Source organism: Canis lupus, chromosome 18 (assembly GCF_048164855.1).
Source record: "Canis lupus baileyi chromosome 18, mCanLup2.hap1, whole genome shotgun sequence".
Classification (NCBI taxonomy): Eukaryota; Metazoa; Chordata; class Mammalia; order Carnivora; family Canidae; genus Canis; species Canis lupus.
Genome location: NC_132855.1, coordinates 42,499,493 through 42,520,739, shown reverse-complemented (window position 1 = coordinate 42,520,739; position 21,247 = coordinate 42,499,493). Strand labels below are relative to the sequence as shown.

General features: G+C 37.7%; 1 protein-coding gene across 3 annotated transcripts in view; it reads left to right on the top strand.

Moving 5' to 3' along the window:
* LOC140609066 (uncharacterized) overlaps positions 1-21,247 on the top strand; it is a 308,391-nt gene that overhangs the window by 98,697 nt on the left and 188,447 nt on the right. The window lies entirely within an intron of this gene.

The following is a 21,247-nucleotide window of genomic DNA, read 5'->3' as shown; positions in this document are numbered from 1 at the left end:
TTTTAGAGTGAGAGAGAGAGAGAGAGAGAGTAGGAGTACAGGGGGGAGGGGCAGAGGGAAAGGGAAAGAGAATCCTAAGCAGCATTCCCCTCAGAGCGTGCAGCCCAACGCAAGCAAGGCTTGATCCCAGGACCCTGAGATCATTCAGACCTGAGCTGAATTCAAGTCTGATGTCCAACTGACTGAGCCACCCAGGGAACCCTAAAATCTGCATTTCTTGACTTAGCACTTTACAAACTGCCTCACTGAATCCTCACAACAATGAAATGCATAGAAACTTTTTAGAGGAAAATAATAATTTACATGTACTTATTTTGCTGAGGTCAATTTTTAATATCATTTAATAGACACAGTGATTGAGCTAGATTTAAATTCATAATACTTCAAGTTCTTACTCAAATAACACAACAAAAACAAATTTAGGAATCTACTATAAATAAAATTACAAAACAGTCTTGTTTGAACTTTCAGTTCAATATAGGAAAGAAACATTTATGTTAACTTGGTTCTTTTGATTTTGAGCACTATAAACCATGGTTTGAATTATTATTATTATTATCATTATCAATATGATTAGTTTTCTTCTTAAAGATCTTGTTTTTAACATTGACAGTTATTGAATACACCCCCAAAACAGTATTAAAGACTCTAAAAGAGTTGCTTTATAACAAGTGCTTCATGGTAGGCTCACTGTTACTGTCACTGCTAATACCTAATGAGATGGTGCAGACAAAGCAGGACTCCACAGTAGATCCACACCAGGGTTAACATGGCCCTAACTCCTGTGGGTGGGTTCTGTGAGTCTGGTTTCCCTTTATTACCATACAGTGTGTGATGGCTGGGTTTTCCCACCACTTTTTGCTACTTAGATGACTTTAAGCCTCTCATTTGTGCTATTTGCTTTGAGGCCTTTTGGCTTTTCATGTGGTGAGAATGAGATTGTAAACAAGAATAGGGCATGTGAACTAATAATACCTGGTGGTGGTTATAGGCTGGTCATCCAGATCATCTCAACAAATGTTTATATTACACTTAAAGTTTTTTCATTTAAGTGAAAATTCTAAATTGAAGATTTCTAAGACAATTTTATGGGTTGACCTTTTAGAACCATTTTTTTTTTTTACAGCTTTATCAGAATATGAGAAGAGAGAAAGGGAGAGAGAGAGAAAAAGAGAGAGAGAGAGCACAAGGGGAGGGAGGGACAAGAGGAGAGGGAGAAGGAGAAGTGGACTCTCTGCTGAGCTGGGAACCCTGACTCAGGCTAGATCCTGGAACCCTGAGATCATAACCTAAGCCAAGACCCAGGAATCATGACCTGAGCTGAAGGCAGACACTTAACAGACTGAGCCACTCAGGCACCCCTATTTTTCTACCAGTAAAGAGGTCACTGATTTACATATCTCTGGTTCCCAGAATCCACACCCATTATTCATCTATAAAATGGGGATAGATAATAATAGTATGTGTTTCAAAGAGAAGCAGGGGTTAGGAGTGAATAATGTAAAGCAAATAGAACATTTAACACAGATTCCAGCTGGGATCACCATCATTGTTATTATGATTCCATGTGAAATTTAGAGGAAAGAGATATCACCTTGGATTGGTCTGGTCTAGGAGGGATTCCTACATAGGGTAAGATTTTTAAGTGGATCTTAAAGGACAAGTAGGTGTAAAGAAGAACAGAGCAAATGTATGGTTCTGAGGTAGAAAAGATCAATGTGGTAGTGGGCTACAGGGGATTGTGAAGAGAAGGGTCAGGTGAAAGGTGAAGGTGTGTGGAGCAGCAGAGTACATATGGGAAGCTCACTGAGACCTGAACCAAGGAGTTGGGACTTTGTTTCAAAGGTACTGAGAAGTCAGGAAAGATCTTGGATTGAAAAATAATATGAATGAGGTGGGATGGCTTATAATGAATAGCAGAGGAGAAGTCAGCATCATCCCAGGCGCTCCTTTACTGTAACCTCTTGATGACTTAAACCCAAAACACAAAGCCAGAACACACATAGGAGATGGCCCAGAAGCATGAAGGAAGAAGGTGAAGCAGGAGAACATCTTCCTCCTCTCCACTGGACTGAGAGCCCATGTTTCAGTTTTTGGTGTTCTAACCAAGTCAGCTTTCCTTTGTCTCTAAGCCATGAATCAGTGTGTGTATTGTGTGTTTATATACGTATGCACATACATCAATATTTTTAGCAGTTTATGTGAAGTTATATTTTTTCATACAAATTTTTATTTGTACAAAATTACACAGCAATTTTAATGATTTATGAATTTATTATAGTTGGTTGGGTTTACTTTTTTTTTTCTTACTATTTTTTCCTTAAATAAATAGATCACTGTGGGTACTCCAAAAAGATGTGGGCAAGCAAAACCTCACCTCCTTTGCAATAAGTGAAGGCATAGCATCAAATATCTACATTGGAACAGTGACTGTTCCTTTTCGAGAAGAAATGTGTTCCATACTTTTCTACAGTTGTCATCATTACTTCCTGCTATTCTCCAACCCTGAGCCTGTGTCAATGATGTTTATCATCACACTAGTGCTATTGTTTTGCTTCTACTCAGTTCCATATATTAATTTTCATTCCTTACTTGGCCCTTTGGTCAGTTTAGCTCATGACTCATGAATAAAACCAATTTCTATTTTTCATGTCCGAAGTTGAATTTTTATAGGTATTTCTTCTCAGTATTCTAAGACAAGCTAAGAAGCAGCATTAATTATCCTAAATTCTGAATAGCTAAGGTCAGGCCAACTCTTGGTTATAACTCATGTATACTTTTCTTGGCCTGGTTAATTTTGTTCATTCATTGAAAAAAGAGATCTGCCAGGAGTTGTTTTTGATCTGATGGCAAGCCAACAGATGCTGTCAAATCATGCCAACATATGCTAAGTCCTATTTATCAGGGACTTCATTGTACAAGTCCCTTGTCTACTGTTATGTCATATTTACTTGCTCAGATAGATAAAGGTCTATGGCCAGATGAACAAATTCTTGAGAAGGTGCTATTTTTACCCAATTCCCTAAACCACATATGAGTGACAAATATTTCCATAGGATTAATGAATAGGTGTTTCAGTCTCCTCCACCCTTATTAAATACTGGCTTTTTCTTTCATACTTGGAACTCTGTTGAGTTTGTGGATGAGAAACATTTTCCATATGTAATGAATCCAAGGGCTTTTAAACCTATTAGATTTTGTTGCATATATTGGTCACTCTTTTAAGGAATTGTTTCCAATCCAGCCAAAAATCAAATAACCTGAGAATCTGGTACTCCTTTATTTAGAATATTTTCATATTTTTGAGTAATAAACACAGGGAATATTTCCTGATAAGATCAAGAATTGACCAAGAGAATCATGTAGCTTTAGCCATCCTTGTTTTTATCATTTGCCAAAAAATTTCCTTAGCTTCATAGAAACCACATAGAAACCAAATGACTTGGTTTTCTTTCCACTTCTCTAGGCAACAAACCAATTTTTTAGTTTCCATGGACACCCAGTTGAGTAACAGTAGTTAGATCTGTAAAAACTGCTATCTGAATTGGAGTCTCATGGTGACCTACCCATCAGCATTGGGGTGGCAATTCAGGCTTGATTCTCTAAGGGACCAATACGTATGAGAGTGCACATGAGCATCTGGAACAGTGCCAAGTTACTTTCCCTGGTTCTTTTTTAGTTTCTTAACTTGCGGAGGTTCACAAATTATTATAGTTCTTGTCTTCATACCTAAATAGTTAGGAAGCTCCAAAATAAGGCAGTGGGAATGGTGATAAGATAGGTCTGATTGAAAGAGATTTACTTTTCACTTGGTTAAACAAGAGGCCTCACATACTGATGGTTATGTTAATTAGGTTGAGAAATATACATATTTGGAAACCCTGTGGAAAGCCCAAAATACACTTGAAATGAGAGAAGTCATAGACTCATGTTTTAGTACATATGAAGGATAGCTTTGAATCTAAGCAGTCATCAGAAAGTCTGCCTATTCCAGCTCAGCAGAAATATAAGATGAGAGATTGAATTTAAATTGTCCTGTATCATGTACTAATTCCCCGAGGCCTGCTCCCTCTCAGCCTAGGATAGAATGAGTGATCATTTGAAAAGATTAATCTGGTTTCCAGATTCTGAATATGTTGTTCTTTGCTTTAGCTTGCATGGTGTAAAAATCTCCATTTCTCAGTTTCTCCAAAATGAATAATATAACAACTGAATCTTGCAGACTATTAATCAGTGTTGCAAATGTTGAAAAAGAAAGGCATTGAAAAATAGTGAGAATGATACTTTAATTGGCATTAGGGGACACAACTCTGCCATAAGTATGCTAGACCTTTATAGGTATGGTATTTCTCTCTTTTTGGTCTCTATCTCCTCATTCATGGAGGGAGAGGGACAGTTACTAAAATTCCTTCTAGCACTAATGTTCTACTACTCAGTAAAAAATCAATTTTAATTCCATATACAACAGGGGCCATGTCATGATCTTGAGAGCTAGTTCTTCCCAGGAATAAAATCTTCAGGCTCATGATCACAGGGAATTGAATGAAAAAATTCATTTTGTATTTTCCAAAAAGCTTCTAATCGCTTCTATTTCTTTTTGTGTTATGGAAGGTTTCCACGAATACCATAGAAAATGGATTCCTGGGAGAAAAATAGATATTTCTCAGAGACTTTTATTTTTGGTTTGCTCTTAGGAATTTGAGGTAGACATATAGATATAGAATTAAAAGCATAACTTTTGGGATCCCTGGGTGGCACAGCGGTTTAGCGCCTGCCTTTGGATCAGGGCGCGATCCTGGAGACCCAGGATCGAATCCCACATCGGGCTCCCGGCATGGAGCCTGCTTCTCCCTCTGCCTGTGTCTCTGCCTCTCTCTCTCTCTCTCTCTCTGTGTGACTATCATAAATAAAAAAAATAAATAAATAAAAAATAAAAATAAAAGCATAACTTTTTAAAAGAAGAGATAGTAATGGATGGTAGCTAGCTATGGGAAATCAGCCAGAATTTTGCAGATGTATAAGGAACTGATTACTGAGGTGATATTTTATCATTAGCAATTAGGAACAGGAGAAAGATTTAGGAGAAATGTTACAGGGAAACTTTTCACAAATCCAGGGACACATTTACATACCATAGTTCTTTGACAGTTCCTTAACTGTGTGCAAAGTTTCCAATCTCACTCAAGTAACCTGTGCATATTTGGAGGGGAGGACCTCCCAGGTGGAGCTAACACGGTAAACAGAGCTTGAGAAGTATGAGCATGGCAGTGCAGAGTTTGTTTAGTTCTCTTGTAGTATAAAGTGTAGAAGGAGGCTGGATCATTTAGAATTCAGGTGCAGATAACAGAAACCATTTCAGCAATTTTAAGAGAATTGTGGCATAGAATTGTGGAGGAAGATATCCAACAGGATCAAAAGTAGCTACAATGTCAAGTAAGATCAGTGCTGAGGAGTGTCCAGTGGTTTTGACCATTAGGAAACCTTTTTTTTTTTTTTGTATATTTTTTTTTATTGGAGTTCGATTTGCCAACATATAGTATAACACCCAGTGCTCATCCCATCAAGTGCCCCCCAGTCAGTGCTCGTCACCCAGTCACCCCATCCCCCCACCCACCTCCCTTCCACTACCCCTTGTTCTTTTCCCAGAGTTAGGAGTCTCTCATGTTCTGTCACCCTCTCTGATATTTCCCACTCATTTTCTCTCATTTCCCCTATAATCCCTTTCCTTATTTCTTATATTCCCCGTATGAGTGAAACCATATAATGCTTGTCCTTCTCTGACTGACTTATTTCACTCAGCATAATACCCTCCAGTTCCATCCACGTTGAAGCAAAAGGTGGGTATTCGTCGTTTCTGATGGCTGAATAACATTCCATTGTATATATAGACCACAGCTTCTTTATCCATTTATCTTTCAATGGACACCGAGGCTCCTTCCACAGTTTGGGATTGTGGACATTGCTGCTATAAACATCGGGGTGCAGGTGTCCCGGCGTTTTACTGCATCTGTATCTTTGGGTAAATCCCCAGCAGTGCAATTGCTGGGTCATAAGGTAGCTCTATTTTAAACTTTTTGAGGAACTTCTACAGTTTTCCAGAGTGGCTGTACCAGTTCACATTCCCATCAACAGTGCAAGAGGGTTCCCCTTTCTCCACATCCTCTCCAACATTTGTTGTTTCCTGTCTTGTTAATTTTCACCATTCTCACTGGTGTGAGGTCGTATCTCATTGTGGTTTTGATTTGTATTTCCCTGATGGTAAGTGTTGCAGAGCATTTTTTTCATGTGCTTGTTGGCCATGTGTATGTCTTCTTTGGTGAAATTTCTGTTCATGTCTTTTGCCCATTTCATAATTGGATTGTTTGTTTCTTGGGTGTTGAGTTTAATAAGTTCTTTATAGAGCTAGGATATTAGCCCTTTATCTGATATGTCATTTGCAACTATCTTCTCCCATTCTGTAGGTTGTCTTTTAGTTTTGTTGACTGTTTCCCTTGCTGTGCATAAGCTTTTTATCTTGATGAAGTCCCAATAGTTCATTTTTGCTTTTGTTTCCCTTGGCTTCATAGATGTATCTTGCAAGAAGTTGCTGTGGCCAGGTTAAAAAAGGGTGTTGCCCGTGTTCTCCTCTAGGATTTTGATGGATTCTTGTCTCACATTTAGATCTTTCATCCATTTTGTTTTTTTTTAATTTTTTTTTTAAATTTTCATTTATTTATGATAGTCACAGAGAGAGAAAGAGAGGCAGAGACACAGGCAGAGGGAGAAGCAGGCTCCATGCACCGGAAGCCCGATGTGGGATTCGATCCCGGGTCTCCAGGATCGCGCCCTGGGCCAAAGGCAGGCGCCAAACCTCTGCGCCACCCAGGGATCCCTCTTTCATCCATTTTGAGTTTATCTTTGTGTATGGTGTAAGAGAACGGTCTAGTTTCATTCTTCTGCGCGTGGCTGTCCAATTTCATTAGGAGACCTTTGATATCCTTAGCAAAAATAGGCCAAGGAGTAGACTGGGGCCATACTGCAGTGGGGGTCATCTGTGTTTTCTGAGAGTTTGGATCTGAAGGGAAGGGCAATTTTATTTGAAGAACACAAAATGAAGGGAGATTTTGATCTTAAGCCACCAGAATCTTAAACAAGTTTGGATGCGGAAGGAAAGGAGTGACTCGTTAGGCAAGACTTAAAGATACAAGGAAGAGACAGATACTAAATACTGATGCCTACAGATATGGAGGAAAGAGATCCAGTCTTGGCGGCAGCACTGGCCTCAGATAAAAGGAGGAGTATGTGTTTCTCACATAAGGCAAAGGAGGAAAGCAAGAGTGAAGAAGTAGATGTATTTATAAATTAAGGAAAAGAAGGGAGTAGAAATCACAGACAAGAGATGATTTTCTTTATTTTTTTTTAAAGATTTTGTTTATTTATTCATGAGAGACAGAGAGAGAGACAGAGACACAGGCAGAGGAAGAAACAGGTTTCCAATAGGAAGCCCAATGCGGAACTCAGTCTCCAGACCCTGGGATCATGCCCTGAGCCAAAGGCAGACGCTCAACCACTGAGCCACCCAGGTGTCCCTAAGAGATGATTCTCTTGAAGACAGGAGGAACAGATCATCTATTGAGAGAAGGGAGAATGGGTTGGAGGGTATAACAGGGTAGGGTAAAAAATTTGAGGAAGAATGGGGTTGGGGGAAACAAGCCAGAAGTGATCAGAGACCCATATCAAAATTGCTAAGTAAAATTCACCTTGAATAAATGGGGAGATTTCTAAGAAAGGCATAAAGTAATATAATAACTGTGATGATCTTGGGATAGTTGGTCTTTTAGAAAGTGGTAGTTGGTACCTAGAATGGTGATGTTCTTCCTTAAAATAGATTTGTTTTCAAGCTGTCCACTTGATGATTAGGTAAGACTTTTAAATCATCATCATCATCACTGATAATCATCTATTAATAACATTAATCTTTTATTTCTATGCATCCTTGAGTGCTTTGAATAGGAGTGAGACAAAATGGTGGAAGTTATCATTAAAGAAAGAATTTTCTTTTTTTTTAATATTTTTAATTTTTATTTCATTTATGATAGTCACACAGAGAGAGAGAGAGAGAGAGAGAGGCAGAGACAGGTAGAAGGAGAAGCAGGCTCCATGCACCGGGAGCCTGACGTGGGACTCGATCCCGGGTCTCCAGGATCGTGCCCTGGGCCAAAGGCAGGTGCCAAACTGCTGCGCCACCCAGGGATCCAAGAAAGAATTTTCTAAGAGCTTACATTTTGAAGTATTCTTCTGTGACTAAAAGTCATTGCTTTAGGTTAAACCTAACTTAAGGTTTGAGAAATCTGTCTAACAGATTGATTTAAGGACATTAAAGGATATTCAATATTATTAGTAATCAGGGATATAAAAAATATAACATTCAAATATAAAAAATAAAACCATAATGAGATACCACCATATACCTATTAGAATAACTAAAATTTGAAAGACTGAACATATCAGGTGCTGGCAAGGATGTAGAGCAATTGGAACCCTCCTCAACTGCTGGTGAGAATGGAAGTGGTTCAACTACTTTGGAAAACAGTTTAACAGTATCTTAGGCACACAAACCCAGGGTGCCTGGGCAGCTCAATTGGTTGGGTATCTGACTCTTGATTTCTGCTTGGGTTATGATCTCAGGGTCATGGGATTGAGCCCTACATCAGGCTCTGTGTTCAGTGGGGAGTCTGCTTGGGATCCTCTCTCTACCTCTGTCCCTTCCCTTGCTCTCTCTCTCAAATAAATAAATAAATCTTTTAAAAAAAGAAACACATGCACATCATATGGCCAAGATGTTTCATCCTCAGATACTATAAACATTTGTATATAGGCCTTTGTGTAGAGTATCTAAAAGAAAAGCATATAAATGGCTACACAAAGACACATGCAATGTTCATAGCAGTTTTATTTGTAATAACCAACAACTGGAAACAACAACAATGTCCATCAATAGGTGAATGGGTAAATACATTATGGTATATTCATATAATGGAATACTACTTGGCTATAAAAGGAAAGAAGATACCGATTGCAGCCCAGCATAGATGAATCTCAAAATAATTATAAGGAGTGAATGAAGTCAAACAAAAGAGGGTATAGAGCATATTGTTTCATTCATAAAATAGTCTAGAAAATCCAAACTGATCTAGAATGACAGAAAACAGATATGAGATAGTGATAGGGCTAGGAAAGGACAGGCGGGAGGGATTAAAAAAGAGTACAAGAAAACTCTTGTTTTCTAGGAGAGGCATCTGTTCATTGTCTTGATTGTGATGATGGTTTCACAGGTACATTCATAGGTCATAACTAAGAAACTGTATATCTTAAATATGTGCAGTTTATTATACTTTAATAAAGCTATTAAAATAAAAGAAATAATATGTAGGTTCAAAAGTTGGAGAGGAATGTAATTGTGTTATATAAAAATAAATTTTTTGAACACTGTAGCTTTTAAAAAATCATGCTTTTGAAGAGTAGTTAATATCACCAGAAAATGGTCATAATTTTCAGAGACAAGTACTGTTCTGATTTACAACAGTCCATTCAAATTTGCTGAATGCTAAATGCATGCTGTAGTGTTAAATTTAAAAAGCAAGATATGAAAAATGCCTTTATAATTTACCATGATCCCAGTTGTGGTAACTCTTTCTTGTCTCTCACAGCTGAAAGGAAATACCTCAAAATGTTAACATTGTCTCTGTGAGGTGGAATAACATATGATTTTTATTTTCCTTCCTATGCTTTTCTAAAGTTGGGTTTCCATTACTTTCATAAGCAGACAGGAACCCAATAAATGCTCTTTTAAAAGATTCTTTCCCACATAGAAAACTCATTGATACAAACATTTTTAGAAAATACATCAGTCTAACTGAGCTACATAGCATATTTTCTTGTGCAACAAGCTACCAAGTTGGGATGGTGGATGTGCTGGAAAGAAAGGCAGTTATGGCAGCTCCAGCCTGCAGCCAGCCTTTGATATACAGCCCATCCTAGAAATGCCCCCTTATAATGAAGCAGCAGAAAAGGAAATTAAGGAATATTCCATTTATAATTGCACCAAAACCCATAAGATAACTAGGAATAAACCCAACCAAAGAGGTGAAAGACCCGTACTTTGAAAATTATAAAATACCAATGAAAGGGACTGAAGAGTATAATGAAAGGGAAAGCCATTCCATGCTCATGCATTGGAAAAACAAACATAGTTAAAATGTCTACACTACTCAAAGCAATCTAGACATTTAATGCAATCCCGATCAAAATGCCAACATTTTTCACAGAGCTAGAACAAACAATCCTAAAATTTGTATGGAACCACAAAAGACCTCAAATAGCCAACGCAACCTTGAAAAAAAAAAGCAAAGCTAGAGGCATCCCAGTTCTGGACTTCAAGTTATATTACAAAGCTGTAGTGATCAAAACAGTATGGTACTGACATGAAAACAGACACATGGATCAATAGAATAGAATAGAAACCCCAGAAATGAACCCACAATTATATGGTCAATTAATTTTCAATAAAGCAGGAAAGAATCTCCTTATAAATATGTTTTGGGAAGCTTCAGGAGTTTTATTACATTTATCATTTGACCACTAGCAGTTTCTTGATGAAACAAGGTTGAAGACAAGGAGGATAAATTCCCTGGGGCCACTCCCAGCCCAGCTCTGCCAAAAAATGTTCACCAAAGATATTCTGATGAGAAAAGGAGAGCATGGTTATTCCTGTGAAGTGTACATAATTGCTCAGGATTTTGTCCCGTCGATGGTGAGCCTTGAATCAGAAAGAAAACCAGGGTAAAGGTAGGCCTGGAGGGTGAGGGCATAGGAGGGAGGAAGGCCTGTGAAAGTGATGCTCAAAGGTGTCTGAGGACTTAGGAGAGCTCTCTGCATAAAGACGTGACTTTATTCCCATCCCCAAAATATGAGGGACATGTGTTCCAAGAGCCCTCCATTCTGCTTTTCTGCCTGTGTGGACAAAGTCAGTGACCAGATGTTGTATGCATGGAGGTGTGATGTGGCAGGGGGAGTGGGGCTAGGTCCAAAGGAGAGATGGTGAGATCCAAAGTGAGCCTCATATCTTGCGGTGCCAGGACACTCGGCTTGTATCTTACAGCCTAAAACATGAAAATTAAAAATAAGATGTCTGGGGGCAGCTGGATGGCACAGTTGGTTGAGCATCGACTCTTGGTTTTGGTTGAGGTTGTGATCTCAGTGTCATGAGATCGAGCCGCATCAGGCTCTGTGCTGAGTAGAGACTTGAGATTCTCCCTCTCCTCTGCCCTTCCCCACCGCATTTTCTCTCTCTCTCTTTCTCTCTCTCTCTCAAATAAATAAATAAATCTTAAAAAAAAAAGATGTCCAGTAACATGAAAATTAAAAATAAAATGGAGCTTGAGGTCCAATGTGCTGGAGAAGTGGTACACCTGGGGGCATCTCAGAGAAGGCAAGTAATAGCTTTTCAGGTTTGTAAGAAGACATGGTTTCCGATAAAACTACACTGGGAAAAATGGGAAAGAACCAGAATAGAAACAGTAAAAGCCTGAATGAAGAACTTGTGGTGGAAAGAGCACAGGACCAGTGTGTAGTGACTAGGAAGGTAGAGGAGTATTTCTGAAGTGGAAGGTAATACGTATGCTGATAATCTTGGCACACCTGAAGAAAAATTAGATTTTATAGAGTTCATTGAAATCCTTTTTAATTCTCAAACAACTGGGTAAAGAAAAATATGGCACAAAAAGAAAATCTTTATCTGCCAGTGATTCTGATGATTGCAAACCAGAGAAAAGAGCTGCTGCTGACAAACCAAGAGGACTTGCCAGAGGTCAGGATCTCAGATGAATAATTGATGCTGCAGACAACAGTGGAGAATTAATGTTTCTCTTGAAATGGAAAGATTCAGAAGAAGCTTGGTATTGGCAAGAGGCAAATATAAAGTGCTGTCAAATTGTGATCCCTTGGGGCGCCTCAGTGGCTCAGTCGGTTAAGTGGCTGCTTTGGGCTCAGGTCAGGATTTTAGGGGCCTGGATCAGTACCATGGGTTTCTGGCCTCATGAACTTCCTGCTCAGTGTAGAGTCTGTTTTCTCCCTCTTCCTCTGCCCCTCTGCCCCTCCACTCACTTGTATGCTCTTTCTCTCTCTCTCAAATAGATAAATAAAATCTTTTTTAAAATCTTTTTTTCTCAAAGATTTTATTTATTTATTCATGAAAGACACACAGAGAGAGGCAGAGACGTAGGCAGAGGGAGAAGCAGGCTCCCCGTAGGGAGCCCAATGCTGGACTCAATCCCAGGATCCTAGAATCACGACCTGAGCTGGAGGCCCATGCTCAACCACTGAGCCATCCAGGTGCCCATAAATAAAATCTTAAAAAAGAATACAATTTAAAAAATTGCAATCCAGGGATCCCTGGGTGGCGCAGCGGTTTGGCGCCTGCCTTTGGCCCAGGGCGCGATCCTGGAGACCCGGGATCGAATCCCACGTCGGGCTCCCGGTGCATGGAGCCTGCTTCTCCCTCTGCCTGTGTCTCTGTGCCTCTCTCTCTCTCTGTGACTATCATAAATAAATAAAAATTAAAAAAAAAAATAAAAAAAATAAAAAATTGCAATCCTTCTTAATGAAAAGAGACTAATTTGGCATTCTTGTCCAGAAACTGAAGCTCAAGAATAGCTTGAGCTACCGTTAGCAACTATATATGTAATCATGTTATATAATTATTTATGTGACTATATATAAGAGCTGGGTCTTGATTTTTTATTTATTAGTGTGAAGAAATAACTACCTTCTAATGAAAATCTAATTTGATATATTTGTTTTGACGTAGTATCTCAGGAGTTGGAGTTTTATCTGTAGCACTGGTTGCTTTGAACAAATAAATAAAGCTTTCTTAGTTGCTTCCTTTATCAGGAAAGAACATTTGATATCATAGTATACTATTTCCTCTGCATTAGAGAACAGGTTTTTTAAAGGTTGGGAAAGATCTCCATAGCCATTACTTAATCAGAATTTGTGTTTAACTCAAAAAAAAAAAAGAAAAAAAAAAAGAAAAAAAGAATTTGTGTTTAACTCATATATGCCTAAGGACTAGTCTGAGATGTTTATTTGTTCTTTTGTGGGCATGCACATATATATGTGTGTGTGTGTGTGTGTGTGTGTGTGTGTAGTTTTCTTTTCTTTTTTTTTGGTTTTCGCCAAAACAAAAACAAAAATGCCCTTTCACAACCATGGATAAACCTGTGTTTTTGCAATGCCTTCATTCTAAGCAATCTGAGAAATAAACCATTAGGAGCTAAATTTAAAAGTTTTCCTGAAGCCTTAATATTTCAGAGTAAATAGATGATTCTGTCATTAATTGAACAATTTAAATATATTGAAACAACTCAAATTGGACAATTTAAAAACAGCCTTATCAGAATGTAATATCTATAACTATAGTCCTATAAATGCAAGTTTATTTGCAAAACTCCTAATGGGAAAATTTTATCAGTACCAACAATCTCCCCACCCAGAAAAGAACACTAGACAAATCTTGGTGTGTTTTAACTAGCCAAGCAAGACTTAGTTAAATGGACTTCAAAGGGTTCCTTCTAGCAAAACTTTACTAGAAGTTGGCATCCTTGTGCTATGTCGACCAGAAGGTTAATGTGTAAGACTTTGTTCATGGAAACCTCGTCACGTGGTTAGAGATGTTGGCAACTTAGGATCTGCTGGAATGAATAAGTGAACAAATTTTTGTAATCTAAACTATTGATCTGCGTGTTTTTCCTTACCCACAACTCATTCTTTGCCTGTAGGTGCAACCTTTTCAGTATTTGGGTTACAGGTTCAGCAGAAGCGTGGAAAAACTTAACTTCGTAGTAATTGGAATGCTATCCAACTGTGTATTGTTTATTGTAAATGGTGGTGAACAGTGGTCAATAGTTTTACATCTTAAAAAATGAATATGTGAACTTATACTTTTGAAAAGCATCAGTAGTTGATAGCATTTTAGCTTTTAATGTCTTCCTTTGTTAATAATTTAAAGAGTCATATGCAAACGTTTGAAAATGTATTTCTTCAAATGTTCCTGAGATGAATTATAACTCTTCTACTATGGGAATAATCTTATCCTTTAATCTATCAGCTTGCAAATTTACCTTTAGGTAGGTAAGTATTCTGTGTGTGTTCCTCTCCACTGAAATTTCCCTAGAATTTTGAAGAAGACCACTGATCAGTCCATCATGGCTCTTCAGCCTTCCAGAGTTTATCCTTAGCCGTTGCACCACCTCAGTTGGATCATAGAGGCTACTATCATTGGGGGGAATCTATGGAATGCAGTCCCTACTGCCTGCCTAGGCTCAGGGGTAGCAAGTGGAACAGGCACAAAGTTTTAGTCACCAAAGATGATGATGATGACGACGATGATGATGATGATGATGATTATTTCATAATTTCATCATCATCTATTATGTACATAGTTATATGCTATATTTTTATATAAAACATACATTGAACTGGTCATTTAACCTGAACCTTTTATTAAGAACAACATATTGCCAATTACACTTGATGACAGAATTTGTCACATTTAAAATAGAAAGAATGAAGTGGTATTGGAGTTACATGTTCAGAGAAAAATAATGTTTTGTTTTGTTTTTTTCAAAATCATGTCACTATAGTATAAAATCTGGTCATTGATCTGAGTTCTCTCATTTTACAAAGTGTCCTTAACATTTAGTTGAACAACAGCTTAACTTATGGTTCTCTCTACCAGGCTGTTACTGAATCATTCAATTTTGTATGGGCAATAGTTGATTCATAAATAATTTGTCTTTTTAGTATTTCAAAAAAAATGCTTTTGTACCTCAGGTGAATTCCACAGACTTGTGAATGAGTAATTAGTGTAATACTGAATGGACTGTTGATTAAAATACGTTTTTAAAACATTCTTGAAAATTTGAATAAGAATCTTAGTATATCAGTATTCAAAAATGAGATTGTCCAAAATTACTTTAAGGAGGAGGTTTTTCTAAAGTCCATATTAAAAGAATTTAGAAACTCTGAAATAAAACCTGGGCAACTTAGTTCTTAGAAATGGATTTGAGAATACATTTAAAGTGGTATTTTCAACACTTAAACCCTAGGATTTATCTCCAACAACAGTTTATTAAGTTATGCTTGACAATAGATCATTGTTCTTTTTAAAGATAGTTTTAACCCAGATGAGAAGTTGATTGTTGCATTAGTTTTTGAGTTCCGAGGATTATAGATATGTGTCATTTATACTCTCTTGTACACACAGAGGAAAAAAGTCATTTTGAAACAGAAAACTACTTCATTCCATAAGCATGCCATTAATGCATGATCTAAGATGTCATAGTTTGGATGAGATAATTGAATTCCTAGATGAATCAACTGAAAGCAGCTGCTTAGTTAAGGAATAATTTGGTGATATGTGAATTGAAGACAGTTGATTGAAAGAGAGAAAAAAACGAGAAGGCTCAATATTATTACTGAAAATGCAAAATGATTCAAAATCGCCATTATGACTATTGGGCCAATAAAAAAATGTTGCGCTCATTTGTCTTTCAAGGAATTGCCTCCAAATGAAAGTATGGCTCTGGTTCTACTATTAACAAGTACATGTTTTATATTGAGAGAGGTACATGCCATCATTTTTGAGACTGTGATTTGAAACCCTCGGGAATCATCATAGAATGAGTGAACTAACATTCTTTGAAAATACCAATCTAAGAAAGTTTGTTCACAATAATAATTCATGTTTATAAGGTGCCTTTCATTCAACTCTTAAGACTCTGTGTAGAGATGTGTTTAAATAATGCATGGTCATATATCACTGTCTTCATACATCACAGCCCAAATGTTTCAATTCCATGGACATAAAGCAACTCTTTATTTCGTGTGTGAAAATACAATCTCTACCCTTGCCACACAAATTCTCTACAAATGGCACCTTCTTATTTACGCTCCTATATTGCTTGTACTGAAGGACTGTTAATGCAATCTTTTCTTAAAGCAATTTTTAAAAACTTTTTAAAAAACAAAACACCTGTGTTTTCTGGCAGGACAACAATGTATCGGCAAAAATAGCTTTATTTAATGACTGACTGTGGTTAGCTAGCGCCCCATAATTCATTTCATAATTGGAAAAAAATGTAACATTTGCTGACATCATCTGAGTGCTGATCTGGACCCATTGAACAGGGAGAGTTTTCCAACAAAAATGATTTAATTTTCCACTTCACAATTCAGGAAGAATTTAGGATTAGGGCATTCATAGAGTCTAGAAATGGTTTTCATTTTCAGGATTTTAGCTCAAAATTTGGACAGGAAGGAAGACTGGAACATAACTTAATTTTCAAGGCAAAATTTCATCTGTAAAATTTTACTTCCTCTTATGCATACTGATACCAGTCTGAAATCAAACATATTAAACTCTGAAGAAAAAAATGTTAAAAATGAAAAATCTAAAGGGTGAGGAGACATAGAGTTACCTAAAGTTCTATCCTGAAAGAGTTTCTTAAACAAATATGTACTCATCTGATTTTTGTCTACCTGGATCTCCAGTTTGTTTGGAAGTTTGTAGTGCAATATACACATGAGTAGCATCATGATTATTTAAAAGTGTTGCACTGTCACTCATAGTGGGATTATTTTGTATTGATATGGCAAAATTTTGCATATTGCACTACAATTATGGATAAAGAATATCTAGCCTAATCTTTCTTTATAAAAAAGATTTTATTTATTTATTTGACAGAGAGAAAAAGAGAGAGAAAGCACAAGCAGGGAGAGTGGCAGAAGGAGAAGGAGAAGCAGACCCTCACTGAGCCTTGAGTCAGACCCCCCCCTTGAGCCTGACTCAAGGCTCCATCCCAGGACTCCAGGATCATGACTTGAGCTGAAGGCAGATGCTTAACTAACTGAACCATCCAGGTGCCCCTAGGCTAATCTTCCTTAGGAAGGCTCATCTTTATATCAGAGAGGAGGCAGAGGAATCTATTTCTAAAGTTGTCATCACCAGTATTTTTGTCTCATCTCACCTAAACACTGTCTTATGAATACCCTTAATTCTCTGTCCTCTCTTGGCTGAACTTATCTCCAAAGTCATGACCTGGGTGAAACCTATCTGTCTGCTGATGCTGTGTTGGCATCTGAGCAGCTGAAATAGCTGGGGAAAAAAATACACACACAACTGTATGTCCTGGTCTCTCTTTAAGTTCCATAGCCACAAATCTAAGCTGGGCATTCAACATGTCCACAATCTCACTCAACTTTAATAATATTTTCACCTTCCTACGTTCCTATCTTAGTCTCTTCAGGGTACCACTAAAAAAATACCATGGACTGGGTGGTTTAAGCAACAGAAATTAATTTCTCACAGTTCCAAAGGCAGGAAGTCTAAGACCAATGTTAGCTAGTTCCAGTTTCTGGTAGGGCATCCTTCCTGGCTTGCACATGGCCACCTTTTTGCTGTGTCTTCACATGGCATAGATTTTCTCCCTCTTTCTCTCTCTTTTTATAAAACCATAGTCCTATCATGTCAAGGCCCCACTTTTATGGGCTCATTTCACCTTCATTAGCTCCTAAATACCCTATCTCTAGAAACAGTCACCTTGATGGTTAGGGCTTCAACATGACAATTTGGGAGAGACACAGTTCAGTCCCTAGCAATTCCCAAGTGATCATTTCACTCCTTCTCTTTGAAACTGATATATTACTCAGTCTCTCCACTGACCTCACTGCTCACTATCAGCTTATATTTATTAGGAAAGTAGAAGCATTTAGATGGGAACTCCCTCATCTTCTCCCATGAAAACTTGCCTCATGACTCCTACAACTTCCTGCTCTTTACTATGGCTGATGTGTTTTGACGCAGGTCAAAAGACAGCCTGGTCAACGACTTCCACCATGTTCCATTCCTTCCCATTCTGAGAGTGAATAATAATTCACTCACTCTGAGTAATTATTCACTCTCAGAATCCATCCTTCGAATTTCTGTTCAATTTTTCTGCTCCTCTTCATCAAAATTTTCTTCAGTGTTATCTAGAGTTGCTGCCTTTACTTTTTCTTTTCTTTTTTTTTTTAAGATTTTATTTATTTATTCATGAGAGACAGAGAGAGAGAGAGAGAGAGAGAGAGAGAGAGAGAGAGGCAGAGACATAGGCAGAGACATAGGCAGAGGAAGAAGCAGGCTCCATGCAGGGAGCCCGATGTGGGACTTGATCCTGGGTCTCCAGGACCACACCCTGGCCGAAGGCAGGTGCTAAACTGCTGAGCCACCCGGGCTGCCCTGCCTTTACTTTTTCAACCTAACCAACCTCCTAACCAACATTTTCTCCTAACCAACCTCAAGTGGACATCTGTCCCTGTAACTTCATTGACTTTGTGCTTGTCAAGATTATCGATAATTCCAATATATTAAACATTAGTGGCCATTCTACCATTCCTTTCTTCCTTGCCCTCTCAGCAGTAGTCAACAAAGTTGATCACCACTTCCTTCCTTTTTCCTAAAAAAATATTTATTTATTAAAAATTTTTTAGGGAGATCCCTGGGTGGCTCAGCGGTTTGGCGCCTGCCTTTGGAGGGGGGCTCGGTCCTGGAGTTCCGGGATCGAGTCCCGAGTCGGGCTCCCGGTGTGGAGCCTACTTCTCCTTTTGCCTGTGTCTCTGCCACTCTCTCTCTCTCTCTCTCTCTCTCTTTGTGTCTATCATAAATGAATGGATGAATCTTTAAAAAAAATTTTTTTTATTGTGGTAAGAACACATAACATGTGATCTACCCTCTTAACCGATTTTTAAAGTATAGGATACAGTATTGTTATCTATAGGCATAATGTTGTACAGTAGATCCCTAGAATGTATTCATCTTCCTTCTTGAAACAGTTACTTTTCTTGGAGTCCATGACACCAAACTCTCCTGATTTCCTTCTATTTCCCTAACTGCTTAGTCTCCTTTGTGAGTTCCATCTTCTCTGTCAGAAAGCTATAGATATGAGCAATACAGAGCTCTATCATGGCCTTCCTTCTTTGCTCTATTTATGCAGCTTTTCAAATCAACCATGTTAATCCAATGGCTTTAAATATTGTATGCTGATGATTTCCAAATCTTATGTTCAGCTCTGACTTCTCTTCTGAGCTCCAAATTACATACCCAGGTCCCTATTAGACATCTCCACATTATTTCTAAATGAGAATCTTCAATTTAGTGTGGATCAAATAAACTTTTATCTTTCTTTCCCAAGTCAAACCCCACAGGGTCTTTGTTTCAGTATATGGCATCACTCACCATCTGCCTGATTGCTGAAGCCAAAATTCTAGGAGACAACATCTCCTTCATTCATCCTCATATCTGAACCCATTTTAGAACCACTGACTTTATCTCTAAAAGTATTCTGAAAACAACTACTTTTTCTGTTTCTACCATTCCACCTTTCATCCAGACCACCAGAATCTCTCTTCTGGACTATTCCCATAATCTGTTCATCACACCAGGGCTCTCTCCTATTCCCAACACCCAAGACAAATGGAATCCAAGTGGGATGGATATGTGGTAACCAGAGTACTTTTTAAAAATAAAAATCAAATCATAATCAATCCTTCCTTGCTTGAAATTCCTCTGATGGCTTCTTGTCAAGATCAGAATAAAATAGAAATCTTGACCTAGAGAACTCCAGGGCTTGCAGCATTTTCAATGTATTCTATGATGGAATTAAGTTCTGCAAAATGATTTCACCACTAAGTTTGATATTAGCTGTGAATTTTTTCATTGATGTTGTTTATCAGGTTGAGGAAGCTGCTTTCTAATTTGTTGAGTTTTTTTTTTTTATCCCAAAAGAGTGTTGAATTTTGCCAAATACTTTTTCTGCACCATTTGAGATAATCATGTGGTTTTGTCTTTTCTTCTATTAGTATGATATATGAGATTGATTTATTTTTATATGTTGAGCCAACCTTGCACATTGGAATCCATTTTACTTGGTTATGGTATATAATCTTTACATATTGCTGGATTCAGTTTCATGAAATATTTGTCTGGTTTTGGTAGGAGAGTAATATTGACCTCACAGAATGAATTTGGAAGTGCTTCTTCCTTTCTTATTTTTTGAAAGAATTTGTGAAAGATTGGTAATAATTCTTCTTTAGGTTTGGTAGAGTTCACCAGTGAAGCTTGGGCTTCTCTTTGTAAGATATTTTATGATTACTAATTCAATCTCTTTACTTGTCATAGTCCTATTCAGATTTTCTATTTCTTCTTGAGTCAGTTTTGGTAGTTTGTATCCTTAGAGCTATTTGTCCATCTCAGCTGGGATGTCTAATTTGTTGACATACAACAATTCATAGTTCCCCTATAGTTTTAATTATTTTTTTAAAAGATTTTATTTATTTATTCATGAGACACACACACACACACACACACACACACACACACACAGAGGCAGAGACACAGGCAGAGGGAACGGGCTCCATGCAGAGACCCAGATGTGGGACTCGATCCGGGGTCTCCAGGATCTCGCCCTGGGCTGAAGGTGGCGCTAAGCCGCTGAGCCAACTGGGCTTCCCAATTTTAATTATTTTTTAAATCTTATTTAGGTGTCCTGGGTAGCGTAGTCAGTTAAGTGTCTGACTCTTGGTCTCAGCTCATATCCTGATATCTGGGTTGTGAGATTGAGCCCAGAGTTGGGCTTCATGTACAGCATGGAATCTACTTAGGATTCTCTCTCCCTCTTCCTCTGCCCCTTGCCCCCACACCCTCTATGTCTCTCTAAAATAAATAAATCTTTAAATAATTTATTTTAGTTATCTGAGTCTTCTCTTTGTTTGGTTGTTTGACTAAAGGTTTGCCAATTTTGATGTTGTTTTCAAAGAACAAATTTTCATTGATTTTATTTGTTTTTCTATTCTTTATCTCATTTATTTTTGCTCTAATCATTATTATTTTCTTTCTTCAGTTTTCTTTGCATTTAGTTTCCTCTTCTTTTTCTAGGTTCTTGAAGGGGAAAGTAAGGTTATTGATTTGAGACTTTTCTTCTTTTTTAACCAGTGTTTATTGCTAGAAATTTCTCTGTAAACACTGTTTTAGGGGCATTTCATAAATTTTGGCATGTTCTGTTTTCGTTTTCATTTGCCTCAAAGTATTTTTAATTTTGCTTTTGGTTAGGTCTTTTACCTATTGATTATTTAGCAGTGAGTTGTTTAATTTCCATATATTTGTGAATTTCCC